At 37.9% G+C, this 17,534-nt stretch overlaps 1 non-coding gene across 1 annotated transcript; it reads right to left on the reverse strand.

Annotated features, from left to right (window-relative positions):
- Positions 1–6,466: 6,466 nt before the first annotated feature.
- LOC138832698 (small nucleolar RNA SNORA40) lies at positions 6,467–6,590 on the reverse strand. Its single transcript, XR_011373641.1, has one exon. It is a non-coding gene; the product is annotated as a small nucleolar RNA SNORA40 (small nucleolar RNA).
- Positions 6,591–17,534: the final 10,944 nt, after the last annotated feature.

Raw genomic sequence — 17,534 nt, forward strand, 5'->3', positions numbered from 1 at the left:
TTTGCTGTTGTAGGCTAGCATAACTGTCCTTGTGTGTGTTTATCTGTTCACACACACATATGCACACACTGATTTTTGCAAGAATAATTGTTATAATTGTTGGGTTCTAAAGGCTTTGAGCACCCAAAACTTAATAAATATTTTGTGACATGGTATTTGCATGTCTAAAAAGTGTTAGGTTTTTAAAAAGAGGTAGCCGAGTAAGAACTGCACCAGCACGCACGTGGTATTCAGGTAAGGGGTAGGTTTATTCAGTAGAACTGCTGGGACCAGGCAAGGTTGGCACTCCATGTGTCTGGGAAAGGGCTGGGAATGAGAGAGAGCTGGGAAGAGAGGAAAGAGAGAGAGAAAAGAGCCAGAAAAGAGCAGAGAGAAGGGTAAAAACAGTAGCACTCACGTGGTATTCAGGTAAGGGGTAGACCTGCTGGGACCAGGCAAGGTTGGCACTCCACGTGGCTGGGAAAGAGAGAGAGCAAGAAAAGAACAGAGAGAGAGAGAGCTAGAATAGAACAGAGAGAGCAAGAAAAGAGCAGCAAGAGCAAGAGCAAGAGCAAGAGAGAGGTAAGAACAGAGAGAGAGCAGAGAGCCAGAAACGAACAGAGAGAGAAAAGGGAGAGTCTGGGCCTGGGCTAGCCCTTATCTAGGGTATGGGTGGGGAAAGGTGTGGCCACATCAAATTCAGATGTGACCTCAGCTGATGCAGATGTGACATCTTCCAGGTATCCCAGTTGCCTAGGTAACGCAGGTACTGGGTGGAGACTTTGCTGCAAGGAGGGTGGAGTCTGCTGGCAATCCAGGAGCGGACCTTACAAAAAGGAAAAGAGTTTGAGTGAAACAATTTACATAGCTTTCAGTCACTTCTTGAAGGACTGAAGAGGTGTTGAAGACTGAGTAGCAGGGAGAATTCCTACTAGAGCAGACTCCTCAGGAGTGAAAGGTTATAAGCTCAGTCTGAGGAAACCTTATTGTGATGGATAACCAATATGTTAACTTGGTTTATTTCAACAAGGAAGATGGAGAAATTCCTTTGTGTCTGACACATGAGTTTTTTCAACCTGAGTATCCTCATTAAAAATGCATAGATAAAGCCGGGCGCTAGTGGCTCACGCCTGTAATCCTAGCTACTCAGGAGGCTGAGATCTGAGGATCATGGTTCAAAGCCAGCCCAGGCAGGAAAGTTCATGAGACTCTTCTCTCCAATAAACCACTAGAAAACCGGAAGTAGTGCTGTGGCTCAAGCGGTGGAGCACTCACCTTGAGCTGAAGAGCACAGGGACAGCGCCCAAGCCCAGAGTTCAAGCCCCAAGACCGACAAAAAATAAATAAATAAATAAGTATAGATAACATAATGTTATAGGTTGGTGACAAATATTAAATAAGCACAAAAATAATTTGTTTGAACATTATAATTAGGCAAAAGAAATATCTTTGATGTTCTGTTTTACAATAAAATGACTATAGTTAATGCATATATAGTGGACATCTCAAAATAGCCAAAGATTTTTTGTAATTACCATAGACGTTATCAAGGTTTTAGGTGATGGGTAGGCTAATTACCCTGATATGAATATTATGCAATGTATCCATTTACCAAAGCATCATGGTGTGCCCCATAAGCATTCATATTTGTTATGTATCAAGCACAGCTAAAATAATGTTTTAGAAAATAATACAGCTTAAAATGGCTATTTGGGTTTTGATACAGACCATTTGCAAAGAAGTCTATGTGCTCCTGAACCAACCATGGAGGACCTATCTGCCCTCTCCACAGGAGAGCCTCATTCTCTTCATCAAAGCAGGCCTGCAGTGTGGACCACCCAGCCTCCACACAGTGATCCAGCCCACAGGGGAAGAGCTCCTAGCAGGAGAGCAAGGAATAGTTCTTAAAGGCTCCAAAATGGAGCTTTCCATTCAGTTGCTGTTTAAAAGGAGGCAGTCTCTTCACTCTCCTCTTACTAGCTTCTTAGTTAGTAGTGAAGAACCAGCGATCTGAGAGCTGCAGCCCAAATATGATCAATAATGCATCCCTCTGTATCTGCATCAAAGGCTCCTTGGTAAGAAAAGGAAAGCAAGGAGTACCTTAAATCACAATGCCCAGCAGCAGGAGCCAGACAGCTGAGAGGGACATGAGATAGAACTCCGAGAAGAGAGCATCTAGGCAGGGGGCAGGAAGCTGAAGAGAGAGACTCAATTGTTAAAAACAATACAGTTCTTATTTTGAAAAGGTGAGTCTTCAAAGGGTAAGGGAGGCTCAAAGCACTGGGGTTGGGGTCAGCATCACAAATATATTGCACATATTTCTGCTTTAGAAGTGCACTTGAAGCGAAAGTCTTGTACAGGTTTTTGTTGTTGTTTTGTTCTGTTTTTGTTTTAATTTCAAATGGAATCACCGTAATACAAGGAATTTTCCAATACTGCTTTCAGGTCCTATTTCTAGATAATGTTGTGTTAGACTTCTATGTGAGAATTGGGATTCAAAGGTCATATGCTGAGGCTCATCACTTGAACCCATATACTCCGAAAACTGTCTCCCAACAAACAGTACGTTTAAGTAACATTTCTACCATTTTCTTCAACCCTTGTGGCTCTCTCTCTAAAAAGGATTGGGTTCAAAAGCTTAAAAATGCTAGGAGGGGCTTTACACTTCTAATTGTGGAGATGGGCATGCTAAGGCCCTAGAAATATAGAAATAGCTTCCCTTTGTGCTCTTCTACATTAGGCTATTTGTGTGTGTGTGTGTGTGTGTGTGTGTGTGTGTGTGTCTGTGTGTTTGTGTGTGTGTGTATGAGTACTAGGCCTTTAACTCAGGGACTTCAGAATTTTAACTCTTCCACTCCAGGCTGTTGCTTTACCACTTGAGCCTGCCTCTACTTCAGGCCTTTTGCTGATTTGTTGCAGAAAAGAGTCTCTTGAATTTTTCTCAGGGGCCTGGCTTTGAACCTCAGATCTTAGCTATGATTACAGGCATGAGACCCTGGTGCCTAGGCCCAGTAGGGTCTATAATGACCATTCCTATTTTCACTTGTGGAGAAAATTTAAAGGCAGCCATGGATATAAAACACAGTTTTTGTTTCAAAGGTTTTAAGACACTTTATTCTGAACCAGGTAAGAGTGGTTATGGCTTAAGAATGCTTATTCAAGTTACCCAGAAAGATGTGTTCTATTTTAAAAGAGACAGTCATTGAGCAAATTAAAGTCCTAAGTTTACCAAATACATTGGTAGCAATATCAGGTAGGTGGGCTCTAGCAGAGAAGGGCAATTTTATAGGATTCAAAGTTATACTGTAACATCGTTAGGCTTTATGGTTGGTGGAAGCTCATGATCTGCTATGCTTAAAAATATATACCAAGATTTTACCTAGCAGTCACAAGATGTTTGATAGATACAGAGATTGCTAGTAAATGCCTGTTAAGAGGACTAAAGATAGCTCAAGATAATTTTGGCTTTTGATCCTCAACATTCCATCTCTCTGCAGTCACAAAGCTCTATTCAGTCAGGCTGCAGAACCTTCAACACAGATGGGCTCCTTCCAGTCCATTGCTGTTCAGAAAAAGACACACACACACACACACACACACACACACACACACACATTTTAACAAGTGGTTACAATAAAGAGAATTTCAGACTCAAAATTTTACAATGATATGATTTCTCTCATTTCATCTTCTGTGGAGTCCACCACAGTTTCAAGGAATAGATTTTACTTGACAAAAGAGGTATGTGTATTTGCTGTCAAGTAGGAGGAAAGGCAGGAAGAAAAGTATAAGTGATGCTATATTCTAGTATCTAGATAGCAATATTGCTACTTTATATCTTTGCCAGTGTTAATCTTTTAACATCAAGGTGGGAATCTACTTGGGGATTCACATTTTCATAATACTGCACAATTGATGTAATTGGCTTATTTATTGTCTGTCTCCCACGAGCACGCAAGACCACAGAGCTATCCTCCTTAGGTTAAGATAGCATTTGATCCTGTAATATTGTTTACTTTCTACTTCACTTTCAACCCTCAACTCTATATCTAAAATCAATGTTTGTATCATTGTCTCCTAAAGAGAATCATGCCTCTTCCTACCTTGTGTTTCTATCGTCTTCAATGCAGCTTCTAAGGAAGGTCACATTATGAAGACTCACAATTGTCAAGTTACGGTAACAATTTCTCCCACAATTCATTGGCTAGTACTCAATCATATATCTACCTCTAGCCACCATTAAGGTTATGGAATATAGCCTTGTATTCCAAAGAAGAAGACATCTGTTCAGAGGTCACCTAATCATGTCTTTATGCTGATGGGGTTTGACACACTAACCCCCAAATGGCACTTAGACTCCTAAATACTTTAAGATGAAGGAATTAGAGAAACAGTCCTTCTCCCTCAACAACATTAATGTATTACTTCAAACTAGGAAAGTTTTTATTGTTGTTGTTACTTTTCCCAGATGCAGATAATAAAAACCTCATGTGAAAGATCCCCTCTTCCTACCCAGAGGAAGGGAACAACCTACTCCCTAAAAATTCAGGAACACAGGGAAGGCTCAGGCTTTACTGTATTTTTTTCAGACTGTACTACTATTCCATCACATATTTTTTTGTCCTATCACATTTTTATTATTGAAATTAGCATAAAAATACAGAGGTGTAACAATTTCTTTGGATCTTCATTTCCATATGTAAGCTCCTATGTGATAATACACAACTTACATTTTTTCTAATAAAAAAGTATATTTTTCTTATGCCTTATGTTATAGACATCATAGCCATGAACTCAGAATGGGTATAAAGAAACAATTTTCTTTACATTAGTCTATAACTAGGGCCTAAAATAGAGTTGTGACAATCATAGATCTTTTTTGGTTTTGCCGGTCCTGAGGCCTGAACTCTGGGCCTGGGCACTGTCCCTCAGCTCTTCAGCTCAGGGCTAGCACTCTTCCACTTCAGCCACAGCGCCACTTCTGGCTTTTTCTGCTTATGTGGTGCTAAGGAATGGAACCCAGGGCCTCATGCATGCAAGGCAAGCGCCCTACCACTGAGCTACCTTCCCACCGCCTCTCCCCCCAGTCACAGATCTTGAAAGGAACATAGATAAATTTGAAAGAATTTTTGAGTAAATGATCAAAGTCTACTATTTAATTCTCTCACAAGGCTATAAGTTAAGTAATTAGAGTAAAATACTTAGCCAAATAGAAATGGGAATTCATTATGATTCCATTTTTAAAGAGGGTCTTATTATTCTTCAGCTCATTTGGTTTTTCTTTCCCCTCAGCAATGATCTTTAAATGAAAATAACTTGATTTTCTTCATTAGCTACTTTTTATGAAAGTCAGTTCAGTGGAGCCGCCGGATCCCTCCTTTCCTGTTCATCCAAGTTGTCAGTAAGAGTCGACTCTATAGCAGCAATGTGATGAAAACTCTTCTCACTACCATGAAATAAGCTCACCATTCGCTGGAACACAGACTAACGGTTATCTCCATTTCACAGGTACAGTTTGGAATAGGTTCTTTATTTTGTATTTACAAACAAAAGGCAGGTGGCATCCTGAAAATGGACAGTTCAGATAAGAATTTATCCTGGTATCTGAATTTCTAGAGCAGGCTATTGGACAAACTCCTTCCACCTTCCAACCAACCTCCTTTTCAAGAGTTTCTTTTGCTTTTTTTCACCCATGCTCTCTGACTCTATGTCAAAGCCAATTCTTCACTTTTTATCTTCAACAACACCAAGAGAACAGCAGGTAAATGTCCTCAGAATAACAACTGTGTGGTAAAACAGCTGTGCAGGGGCTGGCTTCCTGCCTTCATTAACACCTTAAAGGCTTGGGGGTGGTAGCTAGGGCTTTGAAACACAGACACTTTCAAGCTTTCAACCCTCCTTCCACCTTGCCCTTAGCAAGTCCCCTCTGTGTCTACCTCCAGTCAGCAACACAGGCACAAGGCAGCTGGCAGATTGTATTTTTTTTTCTTCCCCCCCCCCTTTTTTTTTTCCTACAGGCAATGTGAATGAGAAAATACAGAGTATTGATTTAGACTCATGGCCAATTCATAGACTAGTAGACAATAAAAATAAGTTCTTCTGTCTTCAGATTTTCTTTCTCTGTAATGGGAAGGAAGAATTTCAGCTTCCTGTTCAGTTAGTGTTGGACAATAGATGTTAAGTAAATGTCTGCTCTACAAGTGTGGTTCTATTTTTATACCTTTTATTTCCATTTATTCTTCCTCTCTTTTTCTATAGCCTTTCTCCTAGTCTATGAGGTTATTTTATCATACTTCAATTTTCATTAGGTTGATTTTTATACTTCAATTATTTTTGCCTGAAGTTGGTTCACTTTAATACAATATTTTTCAGCTACCTTCTCTGATCAAGCTTTCATCTTATGTTTTATGTTTTTAAATGATCTTTATTCTTACAGCCAACCTGAATGGGTATCACTATCTTTATTACTTCAAACTTTTGTAGGAATTATACCCCTTCTTACATGTATCAAAACTCATACTGAACGATGAGGATTTACAAAAGAGGATTTTTGTTTTTGAGCCTGTCTGTAAGTCTTTGCTACAAATTAAACACACACACACACACACACACACACACACACACACACACACACACACACACACACACACACACACATACACACACACACACACACACACACACACACACACACACTGATTCCTTCCCTAGGCCTATGAATTAACCAAAATAGAAAAACAACAGCAACAACAAGAGCAAAACACTTCTTGTCATTCTTATCTCTATTTTGTCTCCTTTACTCTGAGTCTCTCTCCTGCAATCACCTTGGGTTCCAGAAAGGACAAGATTGATCGATAACGTCTTTATAATTTCAGGGGATATAAACTACACCCCAAGGAAAAGAACAGAAGAGTCTTGCAGGCTAATTTCCCAAATGAGGATAATTCCCCATAATGATGAGACTGCACCCTGGAGCAGTAGTAATCATTTCATGGGAATCATATTGTTCCCTTTCAAGTGATGACAGCAATGACTTTCCCAGAAACCCTCACAAGAACCAGAACTGAGATAATGATCAACCAAACTACACCCTGACCAGGACATCTTAAGGATGCATACTTTGCACTCCCTTACCCGGTTCTTTCTTTAAATCTAAAGTTCCTCCCTATACTCTGAACACAGATAGAAGTGCTTCCTTTGCCTCTTCTCACTGCATGTCCTTGGTATGCAATCACCCTCCTTTCTCTGCCCTTCACAATTACTTGTGTCTTTATTCAGAATCATGGGGCAGGAGGCAGACCTGACATATTGAACCCAGAGTTAGGTATCTGGCTTAGTACCCCAGTTACAAACCTACTAGTGCTCAAATGTCCAGTATCATAATGTCTAGCCATGTGTTCCTATTGAGCACTTGAAATATAACTGTTCTAAGGGTGAACCTCATACCAGGTTTAGTTGTTTGTTTGTTTTAATACAAAGTAAAACATTTCAATATGGTTTATAGATTACATGTTAAAATGTTAATCCTTTAGGTAAATTGGATTATGTCACATGCATTGTTAAATTAATTTCAGTTGTATACCTTTACTATTTTAAGTATGACTACTAGAGAATTTTAAGTTACATCCATTTCTCTGCACTAGAAAATCAGTTCACCATATGAATAGGCACTTCTTCTGAGGACTCAGCCAAGCACTGATAGAAAACATTCAGAGAAGGAAATTCTGTATCCACTGATCATGCATTGAGTTTTTTTTTCTTGCCATTATTCTCTACACAATAGTTTATTTAAAAAACCTGTTTATCCAGCATTTTCATTCTATTCCATATATCAGTTATCTAGCAATGATTTAAGGTTCAACAGTGTATTTGCATAGGCTACAGATAAAAGATACAAAGTTTTATAAAGGAATTTGGCATCTAAGGGTTTTACCAACCTCAGGAGAAGAGGGGTTCTCAGAATCAATTCCCCATGAACACCAAAGACTAATCTATTTCTGTTGGACAACACTATAATTGAGATTTCTGCCTCCAATTCCGGATTGGATTCCCACAACAGAATCAGTGCTTCACCTCTCAGCTTGACCACCTGTGAGGCAAATCTGCCCTTCTCCATCCCTGATATTAGAAAGATTTCTTTTAATGTAGAAGAATAGACCTGGCATTTTTCGTATCTCCAGTGAATTTAGATTTTTACTGAGAATGAGGGGGAAAGTGGTAAAGCAACCTGATTGCTGTCATTTTGCTCGAAGACAGAGCTGGATTTTTAGTTCTACTGACCCTTAAAAGTCATGTAATTAGGAATTTGTTTTGGAATTCAGATATGCAAAGGGTCAACTTTTTTCTCCATAGCAACTTGAATCTATAACCCTAGAATGTGGCTTGAGCTTGCTCTCTGAGTTTGTTTCCTCATTAATGTATATGTGTTGGTGAAATTAGATTTAAATTATGTTAAGTGCCTGGCACATAATGAGGCTTTAATGAATGCTTCAAATATTGTTTTACATGACAAATATTATTTCATACTGCTAATTAATGTACTGGGACTATGGAAACTAGGACTGAGAGATAGAAGCAGATGCAAGGTGTTAGGTTTTTAAAGAAGAGGCCAAGTAAGAACAACACCACACACGTGGTATTCAGGTAAGGGGTAGGTTTATTCATTATTCTGGCTGGCACCAGGCCATGTTGGCACTCCATGTGGCTGGGAGAGAGAGCGTCTGGTCCTGGGCTAGGCCTTATCTAGAGGTAGGGGTGGGGAAAGGTATGGTCACATCGAGTCCAGATGTGACCTCAGCAGATGCAGATGTTACTTCTTCCAGGTGTGTTAGTTATCTGGGCAACACAGGTACTGGGTGGAGACTTGGCTGGAAGGAGGGTGGAGTCTGCTGGCCATCCAGGAGCAGACCTTACACTCGGGACTTACATATCACACGAACTTTAAAACAACATCCTCTCCATTTTTTGTGCTTCAACTCCATTATTCTTATTTCTATTAGTATTTTATTATGTATCTTCCAATGGAAGCCTATGAAAATAACATAACACCAAAGATATACAAAAATGAACGGTAAAGTTGACTTTTAGCTCATACTTTATTTTAAATTGATCAAAAGAGGCAATTGGTCTTAAAAATTGGTATTAAAAGATAAAGTAAACGCACAACCGATTCAGAGATTTTTCCCTTCTTCTTACTGAGAGATACAAATCAGAATTGATATGGCTATAGTTTAAAAAAAATCAGAGTAACTTTCACAAAGTAAGGAAGTTCTTTATTTTCTAGAAATTTTCTGAGAAAGCCTTTCTTCTTTCATTCTGAGTCATTTTATCGTTATGAAAACTTTACTGGTAGAATATTCTATTTCTCTTGAGTTCTATATGTATTATTATCCATCTAAACTTTGAATACAAAACTATGGCAATACTGATAATTAGGTAACTCAAATAAGTCAAAGAAATGTTGGAATTGCCTCTGAAAACCTGGATTAATGGTTGCTAGTTGGAATTTTTAAAGCCTTGGACCCTACAAAAGATAATTTCTAAACACAGGAGGCCTAAACTACTACCGTATCATGCCTTTTTATCAATCAAATGCCTCTGTGTTCTGAATAACTGAGCAAAAGGCACCCATATGTAAAATAATGAGACTAAACGGTCAATAACGTCAAATTTCTTAATTTGGTATTCAATATAATTCTGCTGGAATAAAACAGGCTTACAACCAGGAGATGGCAAGTTCAGATGTGTCTACTTTAGAGGTTTCTATAACTAAAGCATTAGTTTGAATATTTTTAAGCTGTGGTGGAAGTCATGTGGATACCTCACTTTGCTTCATTTAAGTAGTGACTTGGAGATAGTTGATAGGTAGGCTGTATGAGAAACAGTATCAACCTGAGTAATTAGTGAAAACTTTACAACAGCAGCTTGGCTCACACCTACCTGACATTTTAAATTGTCCTTTTCCTTGCCACTGTTGAAATCTGACCTATCCCTGAAGTAAGCAACATGCTCTCCTGCCTAGTAATTAGTTATTACCTCCCACATCTTGGCATTTATTTTCTCTTCCAGGGGCTGTAATTATTTTCAAATGTGTTTGTCATTTTCAATCATAGAATGTGAGAATTTCAAAAACAGTAATTCTTCACTCATCCTTAAATACCTTGAACTTCCCCAAATGCCCAAGCTAGAAGAGAAGTTCACCTAGCCTTTGAATTAGAGTCAATGGATTGAATTTACTTCAGCCCCAGGTGACTTCTATTCTTCATTCTTTCTCCTTTCCAGTCCTATCATCCCTTGCTTGTTTCTTAAAAGAAAACTGATATTGATATTTCAAGTGGTTAAACACTACTGACTTTCATCTACCTCTGAACAGAGATGCAGTGTTGAACTGTAAAAACTAAAAGGGGGGCTGGGAAGGTGGCTCAGTGGTAGAGTGCTTGCCTCGCATGCATGAGACCCTGGGTTCGATTCCTCAGTACCACATAAGCAGAAAAAGCCAGAAATGGTGCTGTGGCTCAAGTGGAATAGTGCTAGCCTTGAGCTGAATAGCTGAGGGACAGCGCCCAGGCCCAGAGTTCAGGCCCCATGACCAGCAAAAAACAAATAAACAAAAAGAAAAAAACTAAAGGGTCTCTTTAAGAATTGATTATATCAATTAATTGAGAAGTTAATCAAAATCTTTCTTGAATATTGCCTTCTCTACTCAGAAGGCTGAGATCTGAGAATCACAGTTTGAAGCCAGCCAGGGCAGGAGAGTCCTGAGACTCTTATCTCTAATTAACCAGAAAAAAAGCCAAAGTGGTGCCATGGCTCAAATGGTAGAGTGCTAGCTTTGAGCACATAGCTGCTAGGGACAGTGCGCAGGCACTGAGTTAAAACTCCAGGACAAGCCAAAGAAAGAAAGAGAGACAGAGGGAGAGAGTGAGAGAGAGAGAGAGAGAGAGAGACAGACAGACAGACAGACAGACAGACAGACAGAGGCAGAAAGAAGAAAGAAAGAAAGAAAGAAAGAAAGAAAGAAAGAAAGAAAGAAAGAAAGAAAGAAAGAAAGAAAGAAAGAAAGAAAGGAAGAAAGAAAGGAAGGAAGGAAGGAAGGAAGGAAGGAAGGAAGGAAGGAAGGAAGGAAGAAAGAAAGGAAGAAAGGAAGAAAGAAAGGAAGAAAGAAAGGAAGAAAGAAAGAAAAAGAAAGAAAGAAAGAAAGAAAGAAAGAAAGAAAGAAAGAAAGAAAGAAAGAAAGGAAGGAAAGAAAATTTCCTTCTCAAATATATTTACAACAAAGTATAGGTGGACTTAAACTTTTGTTTACTTGTCTATAGACATGATTGTGGTGAGAAAGAAACACATTGCTCAATTCATAGGTTATTTTCCTTCAGTCAGTATTAACTAGGAAAATCCCTTTGACTTCATTTTAAATAAACTGAAAGAGATAAGCCCTCCTTCAGTAATCTTCCTTAGGATCATTTGAGAAAATTGATACCTTTTACTTGCAGAATATAGGGTCAGGACATGTAAAATGATTTGTCAGTTCAGCTATTTCCACATATAATTATTATTATTTTTTTACTATTTCTGTATTTTGCTACGTTTTTAGATTTTTGGTTGAATGTTAATTTGTAAACATTCTCATCTGTAAATCATTATCATTTTGTCATTTTGAGTGCTTACAATGCAGGGCTTACCCCGTGCTGCTCTGTGCTGTTAATTTGTTGTTGTTGTTGTTTTCTGAGACACAGAAAATGAGTCTACTCATTAGTTTATTTTTCCAAGTAGCTCACTTGTGTATGAAATGGTAAAACTAGAGATGGTCTCCTTGGCTTAAGACATGAGCCTTTGTTAAAAGAGAGTCTTTCAAAATAAATACAGTACTTTCCTTCCATAAGCCCACCTAATACATGTCTTATATATAGCATTTATTGTATTACCTTTCTATGACACAATTGTTAGCCTCTTGAAGAAAAAAACCTATTTCATCTTTCTTTAGCCTACTTTTCTCAGCAACTTCTTTTCCAAAGGTTAAAAAAAAATATTTGTGCACTCTCTCTATATGCAAGTTAAGATTAAGTTCCAATTATTTGGCAAAAGGCTACAAAATAGGAAAAATTGGAGCCTTTTTATGTATTTATTGATTTATTTTTGTCAGTAGTGGGGTTTGAACTCTGGGCCTGGGCACTGTCCCTCAGCTCTTCAGCTCTAGGCTAGTGCCCTTCCACTTGAGCCACAGCACCACTTCCAGCTTTCTGGTGGTTTATTAGAAATAAGAGTTTCAAGGCCTTTCTTGCCCAGGCTGGCTTTGAACCATAATCATCAGATCTCAGCCTCCTGAGTAGCTAGGATTACAGGCATGAGCCACCCTCGCCTGGTAAGTAATATTGTGTGTTATTTATTTATTCATTCATTCATTCATTTATTTATTAGTCAGTCATGGAGTTTGAACTCTGGGCCTGGGCACTGTTCCTAAGCTCTTCATCTCAATTAAGCACTCTACCACTTGAGCCACAGCAACACTTCCAAATTGGAGTTTTTTTTACAACATATCCACATCCTAACAGGTGATAATAAATTTGTTGGTGAGATGCAGATGCTGAGGCCAGTGTCTTATGCCTATAATCCTACTTACTAAGGAGTCTGAGATCTGAGGATTAAGGTTCAAAGCCAGCCCAGGCAGAAATGTTCACATTCACGTGACTCTTAACTCCAGTTAGCAAGCAAGAAGCTAAAAGTAAAACTATGACACAAATGTAGAACACCAGCTTTGAGGGGAAAGGCTGAGAGCAGGAGGCTCTGAGTCAAGCCCCAGGGTTGGCATAAAACGAACAAAAATTGTTGCTTTGTATGTCCCTCCCTGACAGTATAACCCCTGTTTTCACTGTATTTGATGTTAGTATAATTTATGTAGGAGAAGGAAAAAAAACAAATAGTTTAATTTAGGGATACAGGTGGACCTATTGCCACAATGAGATGTACAAGATGTTATATCAAAAAATGAACTTTACACAGAGGGTGGGGGAGTTGGGAAGGCAGGGATGGTTAGGGGAAACAAAGGAGGACGCAACAATGCTTGATAAGAAATGTACTCTCATTACCTTACTCATGTAATTGTAACCCCTCTGTACGGTATTGTCACAATAAAAAAAACTTATTAGTAATAAAAAAAATAGTTCATGGATTGGATTCTATTGACATTTTACTCTACCACAGTATTTTTCCTCCCAAAATCTTACACAATAATCATGTTGAATTGATATAATTTATGTACTAGGCTTCTATTGACAGGAATGTTTTCAAACTTTCTTATTTCTTTCTATTATTTTTATGCCAAATGTAGGAAGGAAAGTCCTGTCCACACATGGTAGGAATGTTGTTAATGCTCAGCAAAATTAAGTTGTTCATGCTCCTTTTCTTCTTGCTCTACAGCCTCTAAAAAACTCCAGCTCCCTGAATCATTACAATATCTTATTGTCAGTCCATAAATGTCTGTTCATACACATGTGCACCTGCACACAACACATGCATAGAAGAGGATCTGCGAAAGAGGAAATAAAGTTAGTCCTGTAGATTTAATGACATCATGCACTTAGGGAAAACAAAAACAGATGCCCAATGAAATGAAATAATGTGCCTAAGGATAATTAAGTAAGGGAGCCAGTATAGAGCTGGGAAGTCTGAGAATTTTTCAACACATTGTATTTCTTCCTCACTTACGGGTCCAGTAATAGAAATGATCTGTTCGGTGAATTTTGTATTTTACTTTCCATCTTAGGTTCTATTTATACCTAGTCTGACTTTGTATTTATTCACCATTGGTTGATTTTTATTTCTCAATACTTTTGTTTTCTCTTTTGCTCTCTTCCACCCTGCTCACTCATCTCTTCCTTCTTCATTCTTTATCTCTTCTCCACTCTCTCTTTTCCAATTCCATTAATGAACGTAGATAATAACTTGTGAATTCAAGTGGAACTTCATTTCTGAAACTGCACACTCATGCTGGAACCCATTAAGCTCAATAGCGAGAAATGAGAGAAATCATAATTATCAGGCCACTAAAATACATGAAACATAAAATTTGTCAGGGAAAGTAATTGAAATTATTGGAGCAGTTGGGCCTGGTGCTGAGTAGACCCTCAGTGATAATGGAAAGGTTATGGGCGATGTTTAGCAATGCTGATGAGGTCCAAGGTGACTCGGTGCCACCACAGTCAGCAAATGTATGCTCAGTTTATATTAATTTGTTAATCTATCTCTAGAAATTGGGAGAACAGTGATGTTCAGGGAACCCTTTCTACTATTCTGCACAACAGGTGCTGGAGATTTGCTTTTTCCTTTACCTGTGTGATTTTTTTCTCTTCTTTTATTTTCTTCTTTTGTCTTTACTTTCCTTCAGCATTTCCATCTTCTCATTTGGCATCTTGTTTTCTTTTGGTTTTACTTTCTATCCTTTCACATTTATTCAGAGTGCTATTTTGCTCTTTAATTCCATACAAAATTATGTAACGATGTCAGGTTAGTGAGTAAGCACAGGTTTTTGATTTGTTTTGCCAAAGGTAGTCCTGTAACTCAAAGATTGGAGTGTTTCTTCCCTTGGCTAGAGCTACTTGTCACAGCCCAGCTTCAAATACAAATGTCCCTGTAGTATTAACAGTGATAAGAGCATTACCAAAACAAATGCTATTACTAAACATGCTCAGTGAATGTTGTTCTGAGTAGCAATGAATGTGCAGGAAAAAAGAGACTGACTCTCATGCCATCAGCCTTAACAGTCCTAGTATGTCTCTGACTCCGAACAGCTTAAGAACTGTAAATGATCAAGCCTATGTACGTGTAGTGCTTTTGGCATAATGGCTGAGACACCAAATATATCATGATGGTAGTGGTGGTAGTTCATATGGAATTACCAATATATTTACACCATGAACATGGGATAGTTTTTTACAAGGATATTTGAATCATGTGAGAAAACTAAGTGTCCCATAGCTAGTAATAGTTATAGGCAAAATAAAAGTGTGGATTCATGACATGATTTGAAGATGAAGTGATTCTCTTGTCTTGGTCTGTGTATTTTCTGCAGTACTTTATATCTAAGTCCACTATTGAAAGACTCTTTTTACTGGGTTTGAATGGTGTCTTGCTAAAGCAGAGTTGAGTGTCTTGGACAAGTTGTTATAGTCACTGTATCTCAGGCTCTGCCAGCCAGAGCCTAGCTACACTGCATCAATGATGGCAATTAACTGGTGTCTAAACTTAGAGGCATAATTTCAGTTCTCTTCAGATTAAGACCAAGTTTATTAGTTTGGAAACTAATTTGTTCATTCATTTTTCATTTATCTAAAATTGAGTTGCTACTAAAAGACAGATCTGTGCTTAGCTCAAGAAATGAGAAAATAAACAAGTTCATATGTGAAGAAGATCACAAATATGTTTGGGAAATACAGATATTCACAGAGATATTGTAATTCAGAGACACAAAAGCTTCAGTTTTCAGAAGTATAAGATGAATAAACAGAGAAAAGCATACATAGATTTCTGGTTAGAACTGATGATAAGTTGTTGGTAAGTTTTCAAAATGAGAATCCTTGAATCAAGTCTTGGAAGACTTTTTAGTGTTAGTGAGAGTACATGTATAAAGATGAGGTGCTGATTGGCAATGGATAGGATCTGTAAGTAGTATTCTATGGGTGGCAGAGAGAGAATGCTGTAGGGAGGACTAGAGATCAGGCAAGGGTTACTGTCTTTGTTGTATTAAAAGAAAGTTTGGCTTTTACCTTGATCTTTTCTTGGCAGCCTTGTTAAATGAGAGTAAATTAAATTTGAAAACCTTCTTTTACATGTATTGTGATTAAAAAGTTGTTTGAACAATGCACACACACACACACACACACACAGTGCTTTCCTGGGTATCTAGTATCAATCAGTAACAGCTAAGAAGAAATCATGAGACAACAAACAGAAGAGTGCAGAACATCTTACAAACAAATTCTAGCATTGTTTCAAAATCTCTTGTGTAGCAGATTGTTAAACATGAAGATCTGAAAACAAATGTCATATAAAATTGAAAGTATGGTATCATTGGGATAAGTGTTTCCTGGGTATCACATAAAGATGATCATTTTTGTAGCATTTTTTTTGGTATTTTTTGTTAATCTTTATACCCATGGAAAATGTTTTTTTTTATTAATCCATTGCAGAAAGAAGCTATATCTGTAACCCTAATGGCCAGTGACTAGATAACGTAACATTGAAAATAAATAAAAATAGACCAAAGTGCATACATCTTTTTCTGATTCTGTGCAGTGCATGGACATAATACCACACACCAAAATCATTTCACTCTGAGCTCCAGGCATAGAATTGTCTTCCAGGGCTCCCAAATTGCCAAGTTGATGGTATTATTCAAAGCTGAAATGATATAATTAAAGTATCTGCTGAGCTGCTGTTCTCTAATAGTATTTCTTATGTTTATTTTACTATTCCCGTAGTAAATTCCATTTTGTAAGTGCATCCCAGATACTTACCCTGAATTACAGTGACTATAGCTAATGGGCAGAATTAGGTACTAACCTTGGTGCTACCTTATTTGCTGCAAGGCATTTATATTAGTGAACATCTACAGCAGCATTTGCATAAGTAACTTCTACATCATGGTACCAAATGGTTTAAGTACTTTACGGTAGAAGGTAATTTGGAACAGACACCTTTTGGTGCTCTAGAAGAATTCGACTTACAGTTTTATGCAGTGATATAGCTAAAAGAAATCTAAAATTTAGTATAGTGTGACTTTCCTCCCTATCTCATTTTCTAACACAAGAGGAAGGTACAAATTCTTAGAGGAAAGCTAAAAAGGAACTTTGAACATTTATTATAACCTTTTATTCAACAGATAAGGAATCAGTTTTGCAAGATGACTAATTTGCCAAAGTCTCACGGTTAATTAATGGCAAAGCAGAGACTCCATGATAGCTCTTTAGCTCCCTAATTTCTCTTTCTTTCGACTCCCATTGGCTTTCTGGATTTGGCTGTTTCTTCCCAAACCATTTTCTTTTAATAGGTTTTGTGAGAGTTAACATTTCTCTTTAAGTGTGTTTTGGACTGTTCTGTCTAGCAGAATATGAGCAACAGTAAAAATGTGTTCTTGTGCATGATTTTAAAATTGCTTTATTAAAAGGATTCATTTCATTTAAAAACACACCACAAATGCTATGAATACAAGTGTGTTGTCAGTTTACTAATGCAAAATTTTTCTCTTGTTAGTATTCCCACACCAAGAGCATCAGATAAATGTAGAAAATAGGCACTTTCAACAGTATTGCTAAAATCTGATAATGCTCTGTAACTATATCAATTAACAAGAACGTGTATCTCTGAGTCATTCCTTTGAGCACTAGAAACTCTTTTATACTTGGATGCCACTAGAAAAACTATTCTTGGACAAAGCAATGCTAAAGCATTCGAGCAACAATGGAAATTTCACAGGATGAAAGGTTAGAACTGGGAGCACACCAGAAAACTAATTGCTAAGAGAGCTTCCTTTATCCACTCACTGCAGTAATTTATAGAGATAC

This window comes from Dipodomys merriami, unplaced genomic scaffold, assembly GCF_024711535.1.
Source record: "Dipodomys merriami isolate MVZ:Mamm:240054 unplaced genomic scaffold, mDipMer1.0.p SCAF_2, whole genome shotgun sequence".
Classification (NCBI taxonomy): domain Eukaryota; kingdom Metazoa; phylum Chordata; class Mammalia; order Rodentia; family Heteromyidae; genus Dipodomys; species Dipodomys merriami.